This window comes from Astatotilapia calliptera, chromosome 7 (assembly GCF_900246225.1).
Source record: "Astatotilapia calliptera chromosome 7, fAstCal1.2, whole genome shotgun sequence".
NCBI classification, from domain to species: Eukaryota; Metazoa; Chordata; class Actinopteri; order Cichliformes; family Cichlidae; genus Astatotilapia; species Astatotilapia calliptera.
In genome coordinates, this window is record NC_039308.1 from 34,558,546 (window position 1) to 34,583,489 (window position 24,944).

Here is a 24,944-nt window from a genome sequence, read left to right on the forward strand (position 1 = left end):
GGACAGCGGCAATTAATTCCGTTCCTCGCCATACGAGTGGATGCATTCATAACATGAGTGGGCTGGTTGTTCATGACACCAAGTCTGTGTTGTCTGATTAAAAGCAATCAAAACAAGTCCATTGTATTTTAATCCCTCCGAGAAAGATTATATGCGCTGACAGGAGCTTGGGAGAGCAGAGAGACATTTTTAGTTGTTAAAAGACGACAGAAATAGGAAAACCATTCTTGGTTTACAGTATTTAAATGGTGTGTGACATTCAGTGGACCCAACAAAGTCCTATTCTTTTCAGAAAAAGTAATTAGAAAGTAAAATATAATGGCTGATGAATGTGGGACGCTATAATTCTCTCCTCATTACTGTACAACCCTTACTCCTAGAAATTATGTTTATATACTGCTAATTTGTTTTTCCAATTATGCTTCCCGACAAAACCTAATTGGCGAAACAAATTAGTCATATATAAATGCTGCAACTGTAAGAATAATATAACCTCACACTGTCTATGGTCTTAAAGAAATGTTTAAATACATATTTGAGTAAAAACACAAATGGTGTTAATACATAACTACATTTTAAAAATATGATGGCTAAGGCCTTGAGACCACTGGATAACCTGCTAGCAACCAAAAATCACTAGAGAAAAATTTGTATTCCTGAACCAAATGAGAAGTGGTTACGTGAGGTTTTTGGCAATCCCTAGGTGGGAATGATCACAAAGATATGCACAATACTCGATCTAAAACAACCTTGCAATTAATTTGGTCACTAACATGTTGCTCAAGTTGCCTCTAGTTTGCACAGAGGACATCAACTTGTCTACAAACACTCACCAAATATTGGCCAAGCAATTTAAAATTGTAAAAAGTGCAAAACAAACAAAGCTGAAATGAAATGAAAGTAAAATTTGCCACTTTTACAACACACTGGTTGCAGCAGTAAGGCACAACTTTTACTTTGAAGACAAAAGTTTCAAACTCCTTTTCCAGTTTTTATCAAACTTGAAATTTCACTACTGCTCAGAATGTAATTGACATCGTCCACAAACACTGCAGGAGACAATCTACTAGCAACCAAACTAATCATAATTTGATTTTTTTATGCAACTCTGTCTCCGATTTCACCCGACAACAGAAGTGAGAAGACCTTAAGAGAAGTGTTTTGGGGCGTCGTGAGGCTAGGCTACGTTAGCCATTTGCAGCTAACGTTACATTTGCAAAGTGTTACAAGCTACAATTTCACTGCTGGAAAGCAATTTCACTCATTCTTCGTTGATAGGAAAGGTACACTGTGAACAGGTCACCAGTTTGTTGCAGGGCTAACACATAGAGACAGACAATGGTAGGACTGAACTAAGAACCTTGTTTAGTTTGCTAACCACTGCGCCACCGTCCTGAATAAAGCAAAATAAATAAAAGCTTAGTTTTAGCTGAGGCTTTATAATACTGAATTTAAAAGCTATTTCTAGGCTAGCTAAATAGCTAATTTGACAATCACAATTTATTTTCCCTTTCAAAACTAACAGGGCAGCAACGTAGTGAAAAAAAGACCACTGAAAATTAATGTCATTTACAACCTCAAGGAGATAGATCCACTGGCAACATGAAGTGGGCAGGTCCAAGTAAATCTTTCTCAACTCAGAAACAAGCAATCACAGAGACTTTTAATGTGAATTAAAGAGACAGCTGATTGACATATGACAAGGTACTAAAAAGGTTAGAGGGTTACGTAAGCAACCAAAGCCCAAAATGTCTGCTTGCAAGAAACAGCGAGCAAAGCGTAAAAGCAAATTGCTTCCTTTGCGGGCACCCCTTGGTAACTGACCAAGTGAGCAAACATACACAACTGTCACTTGTGAAATGTTTTTTGTAGCTAAAAAAAAAAAAAACATTTTCTGAAATGTCTCACTCTGAGGTATCTCATCAAATATTTATCACTGCAAAAGATTCAGTAAGGTAAATTCTTCATTGATCAAGCCTTACATTTCAACAAACAGCTTCAAACGAGCTGCTACCAAACTTGTAAAACTGAACTCTCTTAATTATCTCACACTTTAGCTTTCAGCTGTGAAACATTTCATAAGTACTCACTGCAGGATGTGGAGAGAGAGAAGTGCTCATGATGACAGACGGGCTAAAAACTCATTTCCTGACTGAGCTCAGACCACAGGGGGGTTCTGTGTTTGCATGTGTATGTGTTAGTGGGTGGGCTGCACTACTGTGTACATGGAGATGACCCTAACTACAACCTCTGAGACAGAGAGGATGAGAGAGTGTTAGAGAGACTGGTGGAGAGAGAATGTGAGCTGGTCAGTTAATCTCCAGCCAAGGTTTGTCACGGATTGTGGGCTTGATTGATTAGCTCACTCAGCCTCTTATGTGTGTGTGTTTGAGGGCGATACAGAGGGAGGAAAAAGCTCTAGACTTAAAACTTTGTTACAAAACTTCAGCTAAACCAGTATTTAAATTGTAATACACGTTTGGTCCAATTTGTAAGACAATGCAAGTTTTAGTATCATGGGTTAGGCATTTCAGACCTTGTATTTCATATGCAGATCAGTTTTTAAAGGTATTATTTAGATATCCTAAAGAGTACAAGAACCCATGTCACAAATACCAGTTCCTGCCCTGACCCCTCAAAGTCAGGGGGAGTCCCCAGGGTGTGTCTAGGTGGGGTCTAATGACTGTAGCAGGTTAAATAGACACACCTTTATAAGTATGCAGGTATGAGGAAGGTGAGGCCTTCTTCCCAATACCTCTGAAGGCCTCCCCCTCCTTTTTCAAGACTCTTTAATCATATGCACACAATAAGATTTAAGCAGCAAGATTAAAAGTCCAGACCTTGCCAGATTTTGCAGTTGGACTGAAATTATAAAGTCCAGGTTCATCCTTCAGAGACAGTAATAAAACTGGCTAATGTCAGGGCAAAGCCACTTAATGCGTTTCTGTTCCTTGTGTAAATGTGTGTAGATTTTATCATAGAGGTGGATCTAAAGGAACAGTCTGCTTACCTTATATCACTCCTCAGGAAAACATGAATTTTTACACTTCATCAATGCCAGCTCCAAATTCACTCCCGTTGTACGTCTCTGTGTATCAGGTGGCATTTCTTATTTTGTCTCTTTAAGGTTGTCGGTCATGCTTCTTTTGCTTTTTGCATCTCTTTGTAGTCATTTCAAAGCCCTCTGTGCTGATTTTGCTTAAGGTCACTTTCTATGTCTTTCTGATCGTTTTGCTTCTCCATGTTGTCAGTCTCCCTTTGTGTTTGTAGTCATGTGATTAAGTTTACAAAAAATACAAGCAGCCACTTCACGCATGGCCCCCTTGACCCCTTCCTGCACTCGACTGCTTTTAAAAGCTTGTTTCCTGAAAACAGCTGCTGGAGGAAATTGACTTTAGGACATTAAACCATAAATTGTAAACACAAATGTGCTATTAAACCAAACCTATATGAGCTAAAATAGGCTATAAGCCTGCTGAAGCTTTACTCTGACTCTGATTTAGTCTTGGCCGATTCTGTTAAAAAAAAAAAAAAAATCCAGAACACTTTTACTCATAAATGAGTTAGCTCAAATTCAACTAACCTGCAGTCCAGTGTAGAGTTGAAATCATAAAACCTTCAACCTAGTCAAGAGTTGTCCCTGCTCCAGGAGCATATGAAACGCTGTCATTAGTGAAAGTAAGATTTTCCTGATAAGAGTGTTACTTTCCCTCTTTTCAGATCGCTTCTAAGATATTTTTTTAAGATCTCATTGTTTAAACCAATAATATTATGTTATGTAATCAGGTGAGACACTCTACCACCCACAGGAAGTTATGAATCACGCATCATCACCTTTGTCATTGACACTAGCTCTCTTAATATTGAATATCATGGTGAATAGTTGCTTATTCAGAATGAATTTTCTTTTTGTTTTTTTTACAATTTTCTTTTTAGGAAAAAAAAAAATCTTAAAATCTGTAAGTGAGGCATTTTATCAGATAAAAGGGTCAGAGGTCTATGGGCATGCACTGTCACGATAACTGCAGATATTTGTTGCTCAGCAAGCAACTATGTCTGTACACAAGGAAACCTCTCCTACCCAGCACGCCTTATTCATGACTCACAGCTCTGGTATGTCACCTTGTGCACTGATGCACTTTGAGCCACCAGAAGCTTTAAACTGGGAGTGAACAGCAGGCGACGCCTTGCAGTAACATTTACTGACGAGGAATGTTTCATTATGGAAACAACTTTTAGTGACGAAGTTCATTAACAGTGTAACGATTATGTTAATTTACAAAATTGCCAAGTCATGTGTTTTTTCTTTAAATATAGTCTGGTTAACTCCTAATGCTAAAAATGTCATTCTAATTTTTCAAAATAAAGACCTCCGTCAGATAAAACTACATTTATGTCTTTAAGTTTAAGGCTTGTCTTATAATTGTTAATACAATTTACCAAATTGTTAATAAAATTTACCAAATTTCCCCTTGTAGGACAATTAAAGGATTATTCTATTCTATTCTAAAATTGTAGTTCTGTCAAAACAAAACTGTGAAGATGTTTTCAGAAACCTAACACTGCATCTGAAAATGAAGAAGCTAAGTGGTGAAATTCTCATTTCTGGATCTTTCCTGCTGGCTGCTAGCACATTAAATGGCCTATTATGTTTAATGTAAGTCCACCAGATAGAACCTGTTACTTCCCACGCTCTGTCAAAAACATTGTTTTTACTATACACAGTGAAAATAGAAAGTTAAATTCCCGACTGTCATCCATTATGTATTAAAAACTACAAAAAACATACGTGTTTCAGTTGTGCTGAATTTAACACTTCTGCCAACCTGATTTCTAGGGGAAACGCCTACAATGGGTACTGATCTACACCACAACAGACATTTCTACTGCATTTTTGAACTCCATTTCTACTCAGCTGGACTGCGAACTGGAACAACTGGGATCAAACAATGGAGGAGCAGAAATGCAGAAAATACACAGCGGAGGACAAGGAGGTCAACATAACTTTGACCAAACAGAGTGTTTAGTCTCTTTGGAAACTTTCGGAACTTATTTAGAAATTCAAGTTCAAAACCAACCCAGTACTGAGGATTGTAGTTGATTCATTAATCACAGCTAAACCTTACTGGACATGCAGTTCTTTCAATTCAATTCAATTTTATTTAAATAGTGCCAAATCACAACAAAAGCCGCCTCTTCCTCTCTCTCTGTAAAAACACCAGCAGTATAAAACAGCAGAACCAGTTTGTCTGTACCCAATGAGGTGAATAAACAAAATACCACCTCTCCTGTATTTGCCCTCTTCCTGTCACTTCCCCTTTTAATTGAAGCATAGGTGGGCCTGTCCCTCTGTAGTTAACAATTAACTAATCAGATCTCTTGTCACCCTGACGTTAACCATGTCAAACACAACAAAACCACTATGCCCCCCCATTTCTTGAAAAGTGCTCACACACACAGTTTACTAGGTGATGTTCAGGAAGCACTTTCTAAACTGAGGGAAAAGGAAAACTTTATACATTTGTCAAGTGATGATGTGAAAATAAAATGTATTTGGCATCTTAATGCAGATGACAGCTTAAACTAGGGAACACTTAATTAAAGATTACCACAACATGTATGGAAAAACTGTGGCAGATAAAGTGCCATTACGGAAAATAATCCACCATCTTCCAGTAACTTCCTTTTTTACCCTAATGCACGACCTACACCAGACTGATTAATGGTATGTTTTTACTGCATACAGGTATTACTCTGGGTTATTTTAGGGTTTGGCACAATACCACTCTCACCACCACCCAACCGCATCGCAATGCATACACATGCACAGGTGTGCAGGGCTGGGTGTGCAACCTACTTATGATGAGCTCCTCCCAAAGACTCATCCAAAAGAAATAAAACCTCTGTGAGCTGTCGTCTGTCCGACAGTCAGGGAGAAAAACAGGTAGAGCAACACAAAGACACAGCAGGTAGACCTAAAGGAAACCAAACATGCAGTGGGAAATTACACACTCAGGGAGACAAGAACATAAAACACAACCTTGTGTCCTATTGGGAGTGTCCCCGATTAGAAGAAGTGAAAGTACCAGCCTTTAGTTTGAAAGCTAAAAATAATAAATATATTTAGATTTTACAAATAATGGGACTTTCCACGACTAAAAGCACAATTAGTTGAAAATAACATTATACCGTATAACTTCTAAAGAACTGGACACAATCCAAGACCCACACGGGCGACAGATGTAAAACACGGTTCTGTTTGCACTACACAGGGTGGGTCCTCGAATGTGTCTGCATGTTTATTTGCGCAGTCATGAGTTTTGGTCTGCAGACAGACACATTATAGGTGAATGATTACATTTTACCACAGATTTACACAGATGTTTGATTCTATGTGAACCGTCCAACAAAATACAGACAAAATGCTTAAAAAAATGTCTTTTAAGAACAACAATAAGATAAAAATAACAGCTAATGGACAATATGTGATTCAAGAAGAGATTCTGATGGGCAGTCTCACAGCAATCCTTCAGAGGCTCAGAGAAAAGTGAGACGCCCCTGATGAAGCACTTGTAGAAGTTAATTATGCATAGACATATGACTTCATTAGTGACTTTATGCAATAACTCAGCTAGGCCATCTAGTAACGTTTGGCTATGTGATGCATGTAAAGTCATTTATTTAAGAGTAGTACTTAAAACTACTTGGATAGCCTGAATCTCTCAATACTGACCAGTCCAAATACAGGCAAAGGAATATGCCTGACCCAAATTATGCATCGTTGAAAAACATAAAGCCTCACAATTCAAAAAGTGTAAACCATTGTACGATGCAAATACTACAGTGAGAACTGTTCCATAGTTTGTCTTAAGAGTGACTACCCAATAAAACAGCACTTAGTGTAGTGAGCAAAACGCTTCAAGGCTTTAAGTAAAAGAAAATTATTTCACACATCTTTCCATTTTATTTAAAAATTATTTTTACTATAACATAAGAATTACCAGTACTTCCAGGTGTTACACACTCAACACCTTCTCATCTGAATAGTTTTTGCTGCCCATCCTTAACCAGATACTAACAAGGTGGTGGCAAAAAAAGGCAATGACAACGTATGACCATAATGAAATTAGAGCTTTGCAACACAGCAACATGTAACGTAATGCTCATGCCCTATCAGAATTTAGGGTTGACTCTTTAAACAACAAATAGAGTCAGCCTAGCCCAGTTGGAATAGTGTGTTGGATATGTTATAATTTCCAGTCTTTATGTCATAAAGACTGTTTTCCATCCCCTGTCAGTGTTTCTAGAATCAGATTCTATTTGTGGTGGTTGCGGGGTGGTACGTGTGTACATGAACGTGCGGTACACCTACGCTTGCTTAAATGAGTTACAAACTAACACTATATACATTTAATGAGAATAAATAACAGAGGAAACGCCAGCCATCTCCCCCACTTCTTGACAGATTTCAGCAGCTGGTGATGGCAGCTCGTTTTGCTCTGCAGCTTCTGCGAGCTCGGTTTAGTGGCACATGAACCAGCTCCCCACCTGCCGAAGGTTCTGGTTAGAGTGGTCCCTGCAGTTTGCAGCAGATCTCCAGAGCAGAACAAAGACTACTGTTGCCACCTGCAGTTCACAACAATGGGCGTTGGAGATTGAGCTGAATGATGTTGACAACCACCACAAGGGTGACCTGGCTGAAATGGGCCAGAGCTAACAGGTTAGCAACGACTGATGTTTGAAAATAAGAGTGAGATGGTTATTGAGTAGTAAAGTGGAGGCTGGAGGCATTCTTTAGTTCCAAACATACTTTAGTGGCCTGCCTATGTGTGAGAAAAAACCCCAACAACAAAGACTTTCCATTTGGCATGAATTTGGTATGAAGGTTGGATAAATGTGTATTCTATTTGGCATACATGCCTAAGGCTAACCACACAGTAGTCTCTTCCAACTAACAGTCAGTGGGGTGCATTTAAAAAAAAAATTAACCTTGATGAAGTTGGACAAATTGGTCATTTAGAAATTTGTCAAAAATGCTGCCATTGTTAACATAATCTAGCCTCTGGGAGACTAATCTGATGCTTTTAAGCTGATTTGCTGAAATATATTACTTCCTTTTTGCTTCAAAGCTTCAGTTTTACTGCCCTTGAATAGTTTAAGCAAAGCAAAATCAGTTTTACCCTGAAAACAATAATAAACATGCCAATTAATAAGAAGCTAACACCACGTTCAGTACAATAATTTTTTACTCTAGAGCCATGATGTGTAGGAAAAATATTGCACTTGTTGACAGAGTAGAAGGATATGCAAATGATAAACACTTTCTTTTTTAAACTCACTTCACTTTCTCATCTCCAAGTTTAGTTTCAAAACTAGAGCATCCACAACAACAACATGCACCAAGCACTGCAACTCCCACCCAGCACCCACCCAGCCTGCGCCCACTCGGCCCTCCGATGAGGCTTAATGAGTAATAAGCACTGGGTGACCACAGTCTTGGAGTCAAGCCAACTTTCCCAGATGCTAAATTGAAGCCTGGAGGTACTGCATAATGCAAAACAACACTCATTAAAACTTGCAGTGAAAAAACAAAAACAAAACACAAGGAGCTATAAAATGCAAAAATGCACTGAGATGCATTTGAGGAGAAGCTCTGTAGCAGTTTCTAAATGATGTAGATGAATAATTAACTCTCAGGTGTCCATTAGCGGAAGAATTTACAAGATGTAGAAAATGGGTTCCAAAACACGCTCATGACCTTCAAACCGAAACCATTTGGCCCGAGCACTATGTTATGGAGGCGAGTGTGAGCTTTGGAAAGGATGATGAAATGGAAGGAAATCAACAGCAAAAAGAGCGACGTTTCTAGAACCAGAATGTGAAGCTTTCCCACTTCAGCTAAATTATACAGTACTGCAGTTTTTCTTCTTATTGAATTTACAAATGGATAGTGTAATGGATTGCATTATAGTAAGTTATTTTGATAATCTCTAAAAGCAATTCAGTTTGTATGGTGTCCACAGAGCTTAAAATCACTACCCTGTCAGTGATTTTAAAACTTATTTTTTGCTAAAACAGCAGCCACAGTGGCAACAGACAAAAGAAATGTGACTGCTGAAAGCTACACTATTACACAGCTACATTTTTAATATAATGTAATGATAACAAAAGGTAACAACAACATTAGAAAGCAAATTCATAGATCTGCAGATGACCCATGAACACAGAACTGGAATCGACTTAATGTGATGTCCAAATTGGAACTACAATGAGTTGTAAATACGTGTTCAAACAGTGAGGCTATTAGTACCTGTAACTGATTACTTTATCTTTTACAATGAATACGTATCTTGAAAAGGAGAAAAAGAAGAAATATGTGTATTTGTTTGGTGTTTATGAACATCTGTTTTTCCTGTCTTTCTATATGCAGTAACCGATGAAAATAAAGAAGAATACCATGATAGGTTTTCGCTAGTACACATTAATACCTCAAAAAATTGCAATCCAATAAGATTCTGAAAGGGCTCATTCCACATGAAGAGTATTTTTACTTTAAGTATATTTTGATATTAAACCTTTTTTTTTTTAAAGTAGGTCTATGAACTGTAGCTAAGAGTGCAAATACTATTAGCTTTACTGTTTTCAGTATATTCAACACAGCAGTTCGCTTTATTCATTTCATCATTTATTATGGTTTTCTTTGTCCCCTGCCCCTGCTTGTTGATACTCTCCCCTGTATCACCTGATTAAAACACAGCAGTGGTATGGCCCTTGTCTGTATGTTAAATATTATTAGTACAGCTGAGAGGCTCTTAGTTTAACCTAGCATGAAAACTGTAAGCAGGTGACTACTGACACATATACCTGCAACCCAAGTGAGTACAAAAGAACAGGAAGTCCTCGAGTTTGTGTTAAAGTGGTGCTGCTGCAGTCTGCAATAATGGCATTATGAAAGACAGGTTAAACTTATCTGCGTTATAAACAGCTCAGTGAAAGAAAGTGATTTTCTAGGAAGTCAGCCATCTTGACCTTAGACTAGTGTGAAGTCATGCGAGAGATATATCAAAGAAAGGGGAGTTTCTACCTGCAGGACTGATACCAGCACACAGTGTTAGTCCACCCGCAGCTCCAATAAGAAAAGTAATATTTGAATTACATAGTGTTACTAAAACGAGGAGATCACAACATGGTACCAAATAGTTTGCGTGTGTGTGTACGTTCATCTTGTCCTTCAAAACTCACGCCCTGATTCCTAACATACCATCTCCTTCCTGCTGCTTTCACATGATTCACTGTTGACTTGCAGTTTGTGGCATAATGTCACATTCAGTCATGCTTTTATGTGACTCCTGTGTGTGCATAATTAAAAGATTGTGAGCTAGAACAAGCCTTATGTTAAGATGCCGTATTTTTAAAATAATGTTGTTGGTTTTTTTTTTTAAAAAAACAACAACAACATTATTTTAACATTTTGATGTATTTCTACACTGAATCATCCTGGAACTGCAGGCTTAGAGTTGTGAAACTGATGAATTGAGTGAGTAATTTGTAATGCATAAGGACATCTTTATTTTCACTTCATGGAAACAGTAAAGTTTTTTTCCCCAGTGTCTCTCTTCTCTCTCACACATGCACAGTAGCTCCACGTCTTTTATTGAGCCACCAAACAATCTGTTCTATAGAAAGGCAGCTAGCACAACACTAAATGTCATTAATGAACATTTCTTTAAACCACAGTGACTAACTGCACAGAGATCTTTTTTCTTCTTCTTTTTTTTCAGGGGTTTATAAAAAATTCTTTCTTCCATTGTGTTAATGATTGATGGGCACCAGATGCCACTATGGGGTGTTTCCCAAACCAGACAGCTTGACATTTGATTATAATAGGAATGAATGTTGCACACAATAGGTGGCTTGTTGTAAACCTAGGGGCAATAGAAGATAAATAATTATACTGTTTTGTGAAGCCGAGCTATCATTCCACAAACTTTCCAAAGGAAGATTCTAGTTTTTTGAAACTAAGTACACCCATGACTTAACAGTTTGTAGAACTACATTTAGCACCTATAACTTAGAGTAACTGCTTTCTATATGACCTTTCCAGTCTCTCACGTCATTTCTGGAGGAATTATGGTTGTTTTCTTTACATCATCGCTTCAGTTCATTGAGGTTGTGCATAGTTTGCTTAAAGTCCTGCCACAGCATTTCAGTCAGGTTGAGCTCTGGACTTTGACCGGATCGTCACATCACCTTTTCTTTTTCAGCCATTCTGTTGTAGATTTGCTGTTGTGCTTAGGATCATTTTCTTGTTGAATGACTCAATTGGGGCCAACATGTCAGATAGCTGGTCTCACACTTGACTCCAAAATACTTTGGTACACAGAGCAGATCATGGCCAGCTGAGTGACAGCTGGCAGTAGTTTGCGGTGTTGATATGCTGTGTTTGGTTTTGGCCAAACATCTCCACACCAGTCTTCTCTGTCTGAAGGACATCGTTTCATGAATCTAAACAATACTGCCATGTTTTTCTTAAAGAAAGGAAGTTTTCTCCCGGAAACTCTTCGAAATAAGAAACACTTGATCAGGTTTTTTCTAATTGTACTGTCATAATCGTCCCAGGACTAGATGTTGGAACATCTACTCCTGGAAGGACTGTGGTTAGTTGAAAGCTACAGACCATCACACTGCCAAAACATCTGCTGTTATACAGGCGGTCAGACTGTTTTAATCAAGTGCATTTCATTAAGTGGAGAATGAATGATTACTAAGCTGCATAAAAAGACAACGTAATGGTTTTTAAGGTTCAGGTATTTGACATATTGTCTCCGTCAGGCTGCTGAACATGTACAATCACTTCTGCAAACACAAGTGAAGCTTTAGGAAGAATGACAGCAAACACAGACATACTTTGAATATCATCTGACAGACAGCACTGTGAGCAAAAAAGCATAACAGCTATGGGAATGCACCTCAATAAGACAAGACACTTTGGTGTTTTTCGTCACCTAATTGCATTCACCTACCTGTGCACAAACATGACACTGAAAAAGTGCATAATTACTTTCTTTAGAAGATCAAAAATACTGATTATAAATGCTGAGTATGTGGATGTTTGATTGGAATATTACCTTAAGAAAATAAAATAAATAAAATAAACCTTTTCCTGAAAATTCAAGGAAAAAAATGGATTAAAACATTCTTGAATTTAAATTTGTAACTGCCCTTTCTAATAAAAATGTCAAAACTTGTCACCAAAGATTTGACATCAAGTGAATTTCTGAATGCTGATGTCATCATTCTTACTTAAATGGCATAGCTAAACGTTAAGGTAATGGAGGTTTCGGCAAATGAAGTAGTCACACATAAGGACTTGTATCTACAGGTGAGAAACAATTTCTTAAAAACAATGACATCATCTATAATCTCAATTATTCTCGCACACACCCAGCTTTGTGAAAGTTGGGATCGTCTATGAGACTGTCCCAAATGGGCTTGGGAAACTGTTCACAATACAGGCCTTACTGATATTCTTTTTTTTTTTTTTTTAAATTTCATTTGTTTTTAGTAAATCTCTTGTGCAGTACGTTCTAGGAAAACGTATCCAAGTGAGCCAGTTCTGATGTGTAATTTATTAGTTCCCACAGTCATTTGGAGCTATAAAATCTCGATTCAGGCCGCATCAGCATGTGATGTGAATGTAGCCTTAGTGCTAATGTGTTCAGGATTAGAAAGCACTGATGAAAATTATATACATCCTTATTAATCTTTATATAATTTGCCCAAAACCATTTTTTCTTTCTTTAATTTGATGTCTTGAAAAAAATCATTTTAGTTTTTGATCAAGACTTCAAGGATGGGATGAAAACTTTCGTCCAGTAAATGCACATCAGGTTCAGCATGCTCCAAAATGAAAGTCAAACTGATGTTGCAGATGTCAATTCAACATCACTTTGAGCTACTTCTTTAAGACTGCTTGGACGTCCTTATTAGACTTCCTAGTTAGTGTTTAAGAAATGCTTTCCATAATATCTTTTTTCAGTTTGAAGAAAACAAAATAAACATTACCAATAAAGTTAATGAGAAACAATTGTCAGAGTTTCAGCCATGTTGCTATGAAGCTTTACTTGATTGTAATTTTTAAACTAAAGCCAAGTCTAAACCCTCAAACAGCACTTTGTATTTATGAAAGCCAAAAAAGACATTTTACACTATACTGTAAATGCAAAAGCTCCAAATTATTATCAGCTCATCACATAAATTTTAATGTTAAACTAGCAAAAATGTGACACCAAGAGTGCAGTGGGTTGCAGGGCTGATGATGGTGTTGGCAAAGTTAGGTTTGTGCACTGGCAGTGAGTTGACTAGAGAAACTGAAACCATAGATACAGGATACATTTCTCTTAAAGCCATTCCCTTTAATTAATGCGGCTAACCTGTTTGTGATGTAGGCCAAGTGTTGTGGGTAGTAAGCAACTGTAACGTGTTACTGGCATGTAGCTAAAGGTACTGTGAAGGCCACGTCAACAGCAATTAAGTTACCATAATCTAATGGCTAGATAAGTTTCTCTGTAACAGATATCCAAATGTGCATTTACAAGGAATTTAAATATAATTTAAATAAAATGTCTCCTCATACAGTCCTGTGCAAAGGTCTTAAAGTATCCTTCATTTCTTTCTTTGCTTACAAGGAGCCTTTCTTTTTAAAAAGTCAATCTTTGAGCTTTTGTATTTGAACATTGGCTGCCTTTTCACTCAATTTCACTCCAGTCATTGTACCTGACCATTTTTGGATAAATGTTTCTTTGTTTGTTAAGCCACTCAACACTAACCGATGAATCATTCAAGCATAAAAAACGCACTTAACACAAGGGATAAACCAGTGTTGTGTCTATACATAACAGACAACTTAGCAACGAACCAATTCAGAAATCTATCTTTAGCCACATTATTTGTCCTCATTTCTTTAGCTGAATGTCTGGAAAAATGGCAAAGATAATACAGTGTAAGGGGGAAAAAATATTATTTTTACACCAAAAGGTGGTATCTCAGCATGGCGTGCAGTGTTTCCTTAAAACATTCGGGGAAACTGGACAAATATAGGACAAGAGAAGTGGCAATCCTTCCACTTCCTTATGAAAAGAAATTATCTACCACAGATAAACAGTGTCTGAAATTTATGCCCTTAAGAAACAGGGAAAAAAATCCAGCAAAGATCTTACACAGAATTTGAGATTTTTTTTTTTTTTTTTTTACAATCTGTTATTCTTTGACTTGCATTAACACTTACTTACACAACATTTTAACCCATCTCTACTCCATTACAAACAGTGACAAGGCAAGAGAGAGAGAGCAATGAGAGAGTGTAGGGTGGGTGTGTGCTGAGCAAAACTGTGAAAGAGATCAGTTGTGTATTCTTGTTGGTCTGGTTCGTTAACTGCCTGGGCTAGAGTCAAGTGAAAGAATGTAGTTCCATTAAAACGCATTAAAGAGAGGATGGGTGTGCGAAGGACAGAGGCTGGATACAGAAACAGGTTGAAGTTGTTACACATGATTAAACTAAATGTTTTTGTCCCATACATACACATGGTTGAGTTTGAAAAACTGATGAAAAGGAAAAACTGAAACATCCAAAAGATAAGAAAGTGGTATTAAGAAACCAAAGGAACTGGGTGAGAGTGAAAGGGGAGAAAGGGTGACTGAAACAGAGAGAGGTATGATGAATTGTTGGAACATTCTCAGTGAGAAAAGGGATTAAGTCAAAATTTGACATAGAAAAAGAGAGAAATACTGCTGCACAATATGCAATGACTAATGCCTTGTGGGGTGTGTTGGGTCAGTCATTGCCTTGGTTCAACCCTTTTTAAAAACATGTACATATTGTCATGTACATTGTGTCTAGACTAAATGAATCAATGTCATACACACATCATATATATATATATATATATATATATATATATATATTATATCAGAACATATACATATACACACACACACACACACACGCACACACATATATAGTGTAAGCTAAAAGCTTTGGCAGCTTTTTAAGCATGTACAAAAAATAATGTAACATATACTAGAGTACTAAATACAACAAAACTAAAAAGCTTAACTTCTGGCATGCAAGAAAATCCAAGTCATCATTTACACAGTGTAAGTAAAATAAAAAAAATAAAAAACAAAAAAACATATATACACACACACACTAAAAACTGAAGAGTCAAGAGTAAAATAGTGCAAAATTGAGAGTAACAGTAAAAAATATGTTAGATAACAGTGAACGAAAAAGCACAGCTGTGTAGGAGATGAGGGTGATCAGAACAGAAAAAGATGGAATGAAAGATAAAGACATGGAAAGTGAACTAATACAAAGATACTTTAGCTAAGCAAGAAAATCAGTAATGCTAACAGCTGGCAATAGTTTCTGCATTCTTCAGCCAAGAAAACATTTACACATGAATGACTGCAATTTTCCTTAGACAATTGTGAAAAACCAGCTTTAGAAAGCACATTTTACATTCTGAACACAGGACAACAACACCGATATTTAACACATAACTGCGTAAAGCTGACTTCATTTTAGCCTGCTAGCACATCTCTGTGAGGCTGACATTTTCTACATTTTGCAACATATGTGAGAAAACAGAACTTTCAGAAATATAATAATTAATTGTATGTGCTTGACGTCACCCTTTAAAGCAACTCATGTATAACTAATATCCCTGCTTCTTAAGCTAGCTGTCAAGACTGTAAAAGTAGCTGCGTAGCAACACGCTCGCTGGCCTGCAAGCTAAAAACAAAAGAAACTAGAAAAAAAATACAAAGATATAAGCTCACAATGGCTATAGGAACTCACTTATTCCTTTAATTATTGTTAATGTGATAAAATAATATCGATTTGTGGCGACTATTTCACAGAAGAACTAGCCTAACAACCACTGCTCTCTCTAGCCTGTTGTATCTTCTGGCTTAAAACTGCCATAGTTCTCACTACTGTTGGTGTCTCCAGGACTGTGTTTTACTGTGATTACACACACGCACATAAACACACCCACACAAACAATCACAGCTTGTAATCAGTCGCCCAACTTAATTCTTCAACCAAACAGGCATGCAGGGGTAGAGACCCAGTTAAGAACAGCATGGTTTGGTTAGGTGTTGTTATTGTTGTTGTGACTATTACTAATTAAGTGTTAAGTAACACAGCAGCTCCACGTGGAGTCAGTAAAAGTTCACATAGCGCCCTCCACCCAGCTGAAATAAAGATAACATCTCATCTCTGTTGGCCTCTTATCAGGGGGCAGAGTACTCTTGAGAAAATGAAAACTGTTAGATATCATCAGTATTAAAAAAAGAAAAAGGAATTTTATTGTCAATGCCTGACACGAGTTTGATCTTGCAGAGACGTAGCTTAAAGTCACTATTATGGTGGATAAGAAACTGTAAAACTTATATTTTCATGCCACTTTACAACATTGAGATTTCATGGAAGGTAGTATAAACTCCTCACACTATACTTTCTGGCCATAAGTATGTAGACACAAACTGCACACAGCACACCCACAATACACATGAAAACTGAATCTGTCATTCCAAAGCCACAGACACTAAATGCTCCTCTAGCTCAGACTCCTAAAAGGTTTCCACATGATTTTCCAGTTCATCCTGAAGGTGTTGGAAAAGACCGAGGTCAAGGCTCTTTGCATGTCAGTCAAGTTTTTCAACACTGAAATGTGTAATGTAGCTCAACAGTGAGAATGAGCCCAGCGCCTAATTTTAGGTTGTTTCATTAACATGATACAAAGCAAGGACAAGCCTGTAGTAACCACTTTTGAGTCCACGCTGACTTTGTATAATACGATGTTACACAATTGCACTATGTTGCACTTTATATTTCATTCTATAATCAAATTTAAAGTATTTAATATTGTATTGAAATTTTTTTTTTTTTTAAGTAACGGTATCTGCATTACTTACACGTTTCTCCACAGTATTAATACACTACAGGTATTACAACCTGCATACCAGCACCATGAAAAGTACTCAAGCTCAAACACAGACTGCAGTAAGGCAGGCCACAAAAGTTGAGGACTATTGATTTCTGGTAACATTATCACACTAATGCTGATAACTCTGAACAGCTCTTACATAATGCTCCTGGAACAACAGTAGCTTTAATCCTACTTCATAGTTCTTCAATCACCATATTAATTACCTATTCTTAACAGTCTTCCCTACCCGTTTTTAAGTCACTCCTGAAAAAGCAGCTCTTTACCCTGGCCTTTGACACCACATGAGATGTTGGTTTTTATTTATTTATTTTTATTTTAGTTGTTTTTAGTTGATTCTGTGCTGTTTTATCTTGTTTTCTTTTTTAATATAGGGCTATTTTAATTTTTATGTATTATGTGTTATATTGATTCATTTGTGCTGTTTTCTTTTATTCTATTGTTTTTAACTTATTTTCTGTACAGCACTTTGGTCCTGTGCTGGGTATTTTAAAGTGCTTTATAAATAAAATTGGATTGGAAATTGGATTATCAAACTGTACGGTACCTTCTCTCCGTTTACAATGCCTGTCTCAAGATTCATTATTTGAAGATCTACATGCTAAATCAATCATTCGGAATGTTACTATGTACTTTGGCTGAATGTATGAAAGCCTGCATCTCCATTTGCCGCAGGCTAAACTTTAAAAGTTTAGCTTAACTATTTTTGCGCACAGTTTTGACCTGAAGCAGTCTCTGTGCTTCCCTGCATCAGCTGGATTATCTGTTCCTCAGCCCTATCCTTAAAAAAAGACTAGTTTTTCTGCGATCCAGTTTGAGGAAAATAGCCGTGAACTCTCTTAAGTGAAAGCAGCGCATTTCTCACCCGAAATCAGTGTCAGCAAAAAAAGCTGTACCAAAGCGCTCCCATTAAACTCCAACAAGTGTTCCTGGTAAATTATGAGCTTCTTACCTGTTCCTCCTCCTTTCTGCGGTGCTCTGATGCCGACTGACAGCCTGCTGAGTCTGCCTGACAGGAGTTTCCTTGTGGGTGTGGCCAGAGTTACACCTGCCGCACACCGGAACGTGCGTAATGAGCCCAGCTGACTCACGCAAAGTCGCCCGGGAAGGGAGGAGCGAAGGTTTGAGCTGGTTAAACGTTACATTCTCTGGCAGAAATCCACGAGAACATTTTTGAGAGGCATGAGAACGAACTCACTCTCTGTCTTTGACACCATTTTGGGAAATGCAATGCACCATGGGCAGCTTTTGCAACTATTTCAGGAATGTTTCCTTCCCTGGGGACATTGTGGTTACCACCTTCTCCCTCTGATGACATTAAGTGACATATATATGTATATATCTTAGTTCCTTACATACAATGCTAAACAAAATCATAAGACCACCATCCAGTCAGCTGTAAAGTTTATAAATGAACAGTATTGGTAATTACCAGAATGATTTTTGTAATTGTGTGTCCACCAGTATGTACAAGCTCTTTAACTGAGATAATATTTTTAATGCTTTAATATAATTTTTGCTGCCATTCATTCATTTTCCAATTCACTGTTTGAAAAAAAGGAAATAAGATTTTAGTGATTGAGTCTTATGCTCAAATAATTTTTCACTGATTCAGAGAAGTCAGGATTTGGGTTGAAAAACATGAATTCAGTTTGTTATTTGCCTGACAAATAGCAATTATAATTTCTCGTTTTAAACAAGTTTTTGTCAGATTTCTAAAATATTTGTGTTTTCTTCTTTTTATGGTAGGTGGTCTAATGTGCATTTGTAAAGCATTTAAATCCTTACCTTTCCCTGACAAGAAATGCCCAGCGCAAAGCCAAAGTGCAGTCCCTTATGTCATGCTACAGCATATTATTTTACCTCTAAACCAGCTTTCTGGTGTTTTCTCTATTGAAGTTAGTTCTGGTCACTGGTTTATGGTTTTAAATCACTTTGCAATAGGTAACAATGCTATGTAAGGATAGTGTTTTTGTTGACCCATTCCATCAGCAGCTTTTATGTCACTATAATCTCCTCCTACTGTCCCAATGCTTGTATTAATGATTTATGGGGATGCCCTATTAGAAGAGGAGTCTCTGCAATATAGTTGGTAATCTGCATTGATGTAAATACACCAGTTGGAAAAACAACCTTAGAGACAGCGTGACCACTTTAGGCTGGCCCCATGCTGAAGTGCATTTTTATGGCCTGGTACAACTGCGCCCCCCCCCCCCCCCCCCCCCCCAAAAAAGAATAAATAAATAAAAATAAACAAAATTAAATATTCCCTTCATAACACCTGTATGGTTGATGTATTTTCTGTTATATCAAAATACATATTTACAAATACATATTTTTAAAGCGCTTTGAGTGCTCCAGTAGAGAAGAAATGAACCAGTCCATTTACCATTTACACTACCAACACAGGCTGTTATGAGGCACAGATCACCCAAAAAGTCTTTAGTTTGATGAGTGAAATTTTGGTATTTATTATCTGACATGTATCCCTGTGGATTGCATCTGTCAGCTAGCTACACAGTGTTGCTAGCACTGATTAGTTATCGCTCCAGTGTTTCGTCCAAATCATCAGCTTCTTTTGGATGCTTCCTTTAAGAATCACCACAGAAGATCATCTGCTCCATCTCACCCTATCCCACCTCCATCTACCATACTCTTCTGTCACACCAAGACTGCATGTCCCCCTTCACTTCTTCTTCACCTCTGTTGCTTTGGATGGTATCTATCTCCACTATCGTTACCCCTTGTGTGTTCACCTTTCGACCTGTCTCCCTCTCATTCACAGACATTCATTCCTCTTCTCTCCACTGCATACCTCCACCTCTCCAGGCTCTCTTCCACCTGCTTTCTACTCTCACTACACATCACAATGTCGTCTGCAAACAGCATAATCCACAGAGACTTCTGCCTGACCTCATCTGTCAATCTGTGCATCACCACTGCAAACAAGAAGAGCTGATGTAATCCCACCACACACCTCACCACTGTATACATGTCCTTGTTGTTGAAAGTTGGTGCTGGTACAGTTACAGTTTTGTTCAAATATTGGACAAAAAATGCTATTAGTAAACGGACTGGCTTCTATATAGTGGTTTTCTACTCTGCATGAGCACTCAAGGCACTTTATACAACATGCCTCATTCCCCCCTTCACACAAACACTTGTTTCTATGCTTGAGTGCTTTCCATCTAACTTTCACACACATTCATACTCCAATTGACACATCAGAGAACAACTTGGGGTTAGTATCTTGCCCAAGGTTATGCAGAATAGAGCAGCCAAGGAACCACTAACCTTCCAATTAGCAGAGGATTTTCTTTGCCTCTTGAACTACAGCCACACACACACACACAAACACACAACAGATGGCAGTGGCCAAAACACTCAAACAAAGCATTCAAAACACAGATTCCAGAAACCAACAGGTGACATCATAGTGGCTACACCCATCTTTTATATACAGTCTTTGTTTAAATATACTGGAAGTTTCTCTTTCCAAGGCTGAATTTGAAAAACCCTACACACCATGCTGCACAGCAAAGCTGAAACATCAAAGAAGAGGAAGAATAAGCACAGCATTTTTTTTGAATGGGGATGTCCTGTTGGCAAGAAATGGTTGCATAGTCACTATAAAATCTGAACACATAAATCTAAGCTTTGATCTCAGCCTGTGAGGAACAGTGAGTAAAGTCTTTCCAAGAGATCAGATTATTTTCCTGCAGTGTGAAAACACTGTGGCACACCTACACATAAACCTAGAGTCTCCTGTAAAGAAGAGACGACTGAGTGTTGGTTAAACAGCCTGTGGTTGCCATAGAGGTCCCACTGAACGCCGAGCTACTTTGTGTTGGGCAACGCTGGCAACCACACCTCACATTCCTCTTAGCTGGAGCCAGGAACACACCCATCAGCAATTTACACTATGGCTCCACACACGTTCACATGTACACATGCATTCAAATGGAACTGAGCAACACTGCATTCACACCTTTTGTTCTTTTATTTAACAAAAATTGTTGTGACAACCATAGAACGACAATGAATACTCTTACTGGTCACTTTATTTAATTTAGAATTTGCTCCGTGTTTACATGATAACATCACAAAGTTGCTGCAGATTTGTCTGCTGCACATCAATAATGTGAATATCCCGTTCGATCACATCTACGATATGGTGACTGTGAACTCATCGTCATGTACAACAACCAGTTTGAGATGATCTGAGTTTTATGACACTAGTATTATCCTGCTAGAAGTACCCATCAGCCATCAGTAGCCTGATACTGGTGGATGGATTGTTCATGCCAAAATTTGACACTACCATACCAACCTCCTGTTGACCAAATTTGGTCTGCCAGTGTGGATTGCAGCCTTAGCTGATATGAGTGGTGGCCAGTGTGGTCTTCTGCTGCTGTGACCCATCTGCTTCAAGTCTTTATAAGCAGTGTGTTCAGAGATGCTGTTGTGCATACCTTGGTTGTCATTATTTGAGTCACTACCACCTTCCTACCAGCACAATGCAGTCTGACCATTCTCCTCTGACCTCTGGCATCAACAAAGCCATTTCACCCAGACAACTGCTGCTCATTTGATATTTTCTCTTTTTCTGACCATTTTCTGTTAAACATGGAGACTGTTGTGTGGGCAAATCCCAGCAGATCTGCAATCACAACAACAGTGGCCTCAAGGTACTTTATATTGTAAATACCCTACAATAATACAGAGAAACCAGAGGAAATCCCAACAATCAGATGACCCTTAAGAACAAGTGCTTGGTGACAGTGGTAAGGATAGCTATCTGCTGTGACCAGTTGCGGACAAGGAGAGGAGATATGGCAAGAAGTGACTTACATCAGGCTGCCATTCTGGGCCAACAAAAGACATCACCACCATTCACCTGGAGAGAACGCATGCAGGCAGAGCGAGAACATCCAAACTCCACACAGGAGTTCTTGCCTCAGACCAAGAACTCATTTGGTCTGAAGCAGCAATTGCAACCACTGCACTGCTGTTGCATCCTTTAAAAAAGCAAAAAAGAAAATTAATAATTTTCCAATCGTAAATAAACATATAAAAGTGAAAACTGAATTAGCTTTTATTTCATCATCCTCTCAAGTAGCTGGTTTGTACACAGTGTTGTCTCACACGCCTTTTTGGGGTGTGTCTACAGTTCAAAAACATCCTGCACAGGGGAGCGTCCTGTGAGACAACCTTTACTCACACAGTGATAATTCACACTGCTGCAGTGACTTGATTTGGTTGCTTATTCATGCTAATTCTCTAGAAGTTGGCAGAATGACCAAACATGATTAATTGTCAGCCATGCTGTTGCTAATGCGAGGCTGCACTTGCTAGCATGCTAACATCTAGTACACACATGCTGAGGTGACATAGGTGACTGAGGTGACAAGTTCAACTTGATTTGCATGTTAGCAGTGCTGCTTACAGTGATAATTTTATAATAATGCTTGCAATGATAATGGTAGTATATTAGTGTTATGAAGGGACAACGTTTACCCAATTCTCGATTAGTTAGTATGAGTGCAAGCTAAGATTTAGTAAGGCGAAATATAAAAAGTTGGCAGATCAAATGTCACGACTGCCGAGGCGAGCCGTGTGGTATGAAGGGAGAAAGGACCCAAAACGCAGGCAGTGGATGATAATGCTGGTGATGTTTTATTTACACAGTGGGGAGATGGCAAAAGAGACAAGAGGGAAGACAAAACTAAAGACCTAAACTGGGAAAGCTAAATGACAAACCTGAGAGGGTACCAGAATGGGGTGAGAGGCAGAGCGACACAGACGAGGGCCAGGACACCGTGGACCACAGACAAACCAGCAACAGGCAGGAGAACACACAGGGCTTAAATACACACACCAGTAATCAGGGGATGAGAGACAGGAGGGCAACACGGCTGGGAGGAATCAGAGCTGATGGGACAGGGGAAATGTAAACTGAACACACTCACATCAGACAGAGACCTTCACAATAAAGCAGGAAACTCAAACATGGGGAACCAAACAAGACACAGAACTAAACAGACAGCTTCACAAACAGACGGGGTGACACCATAGACAGACAGAGACACAGACGCAGACTCAAAGGCAGACTGAATATAACACATAGAACTCAAACAATAATAATCATCATAATGAACTAGAAAATGATAACAAACTAAAAGCGCTGGGTCAACGACCCAGGACCATGACATCAAAGTTGTTACAGTTTTTTTTCTTGGTGAAACTATCCATGTGCGAAACACTAGAGGAAAAAATGCATGCTAATCAATATAATTAAAATATCAACAAGGGAAACTGTGAATGCTTGTATCAAATTCTGAGTCAGTTCATAAAGTTGTAGTTGTGTTATATCATTTCTTGAATTAATAATATAGATATAGGACCAGAAGATCGAATACAAACTCAACAGATCACCAAAGTCAGTAGGGTTCATCCTCTGGGGATCACAAATTTTTTATTTTTTAATTTTTATTTTTTTTAATTGACCATCCCAGCCTTGCCATAATGGTCCATTTGATTCACCTTTTATTGTTTATTTTATTTTCACTTACTGAATACGGGACAGACTTGACTGGGGGAAAGAAGGGGAGAAAGAAAGAGGGAAAGAGAAACAGCTGAGAAGAGGGACGGGGGAGAAGGGCAAAAGACAAAAACCAACAGAACGGGCAGAAAAAGAAAAAAAAGAAGAAAAAAAGAAAAAAAATGCATATATCAATCACCTGGGTCACCTGCTGAGAAAGAAAAAAGAAAACAAGCAGAAGAGAACAAGAGTAATAGAATAAACAACATCACAATGATATATGGGAATATGACAGTAAATACTAAATGTTAAACATTATTGTGCAGCACATAAGATCAACAGAACACAGTGTGCTTTGAGGTAGGAGCCAAAAAGGGTGCAGTTTGTGGGTGTGATCACCCGTGTGTACACCTGTGAGCATGGACGCGCTTGTTTTTTTTTTTTAAAAGGTTCCTTCATGTAATGATCTGCTAGAGGGTGTGGGGGGGCCACAGCCCCGTCCTCCAGGGCATGAAGCAGGTATGGAGGAGATCAAAACTCCAGACATCCAGAGGCCCCCAGAACACAAGAGACCAAGGAAGACCAACAGAGGGGCAGCTGCGCCACTGTCCCAGAAAGAGCTGAGGAGAGTCCCAGATGAGGGCTCACTCAGCAGCCGCGGAGCAGAAGCCAGGGGGAGTTGCAGTGACGCGCCTGTGAGCTCCGCCGGCAGCCAGCCGTGCCTGAGTGACCGAGCCCCAGGCCGAGAGGCCGGGGGCACCCCACCTCCGAAGTGGCCCGAGCGAGCCCCAGGCTCCAGGCCCCGATAAGCGGCCGCCAAGGAGTGAGCCGGTGTGTAACTGGACGCCCATCCCCGGACACAAAGAACCACCAACACACCGACGTCTGAGGGAGTCCGCCACTGGCAGGGGAAGTGGTGGTGGGTGGAGATAGGCCTCCATACCTTGGAGGGCCTGAGATGTCCCCAGAGAGGTGGCGCCTGACACCCAACCTGACATATAGACACAGACATACAGGCACACACAGACACAAACATCCATTCCCACCCTCATGCTCTCATATGCACTTACTCCACACTCAACCAACGTGGAGACAGACATAAAGAGACGCTGTACACACGATCACACTCCCCAAGCGTACTCTACAAACCGGGTCTAGGTACCCTTGCCCCTGGAGGAGGGAACTGCACCCAGACCCAGGTAGTGTTACCCTTTTCCCTGCGGTGGGGGGAGGCAGACCGCCCCGACTCCGCAGCAGCAGGAAGGCTCCACACTCCAGACCGCAGTCGAACGGCCAACTCCTCCTCCTAGTCCTAGCCCCCCCGCTCCAGCAGGTCGCAGAGAACGGGGGTGAGAGAAGACTCCAAACCTCCCTCCACCCGCTCATTGTAG

At 39.0% G+C, this 24,944-nt stretch overlaps 1 protein-coding gene across 1 annotated transcript in view; it reads right to left on the bottom strand.

The window, feature by feature from the left end:
* Window positions 1-18,042, bottom strand: part of LOC113026066 (cingulin-like protein 1) — a 53,995-nt gene extending 35,953 nt beyond the window's left edge. Inside the window, exon 1 of the mRNA XM_026174484.1 lies at window positions 17,965-18,042. The gene's annotated coding sequence lies outside the window, so the exon portion shown is untranslated. The remainder of the gene's footprint in view (window positions 1-17,964) is intronic.
* Between the last annotated feature and the right edge of the window lie 6,902 nt (window positions 18,043-24,944).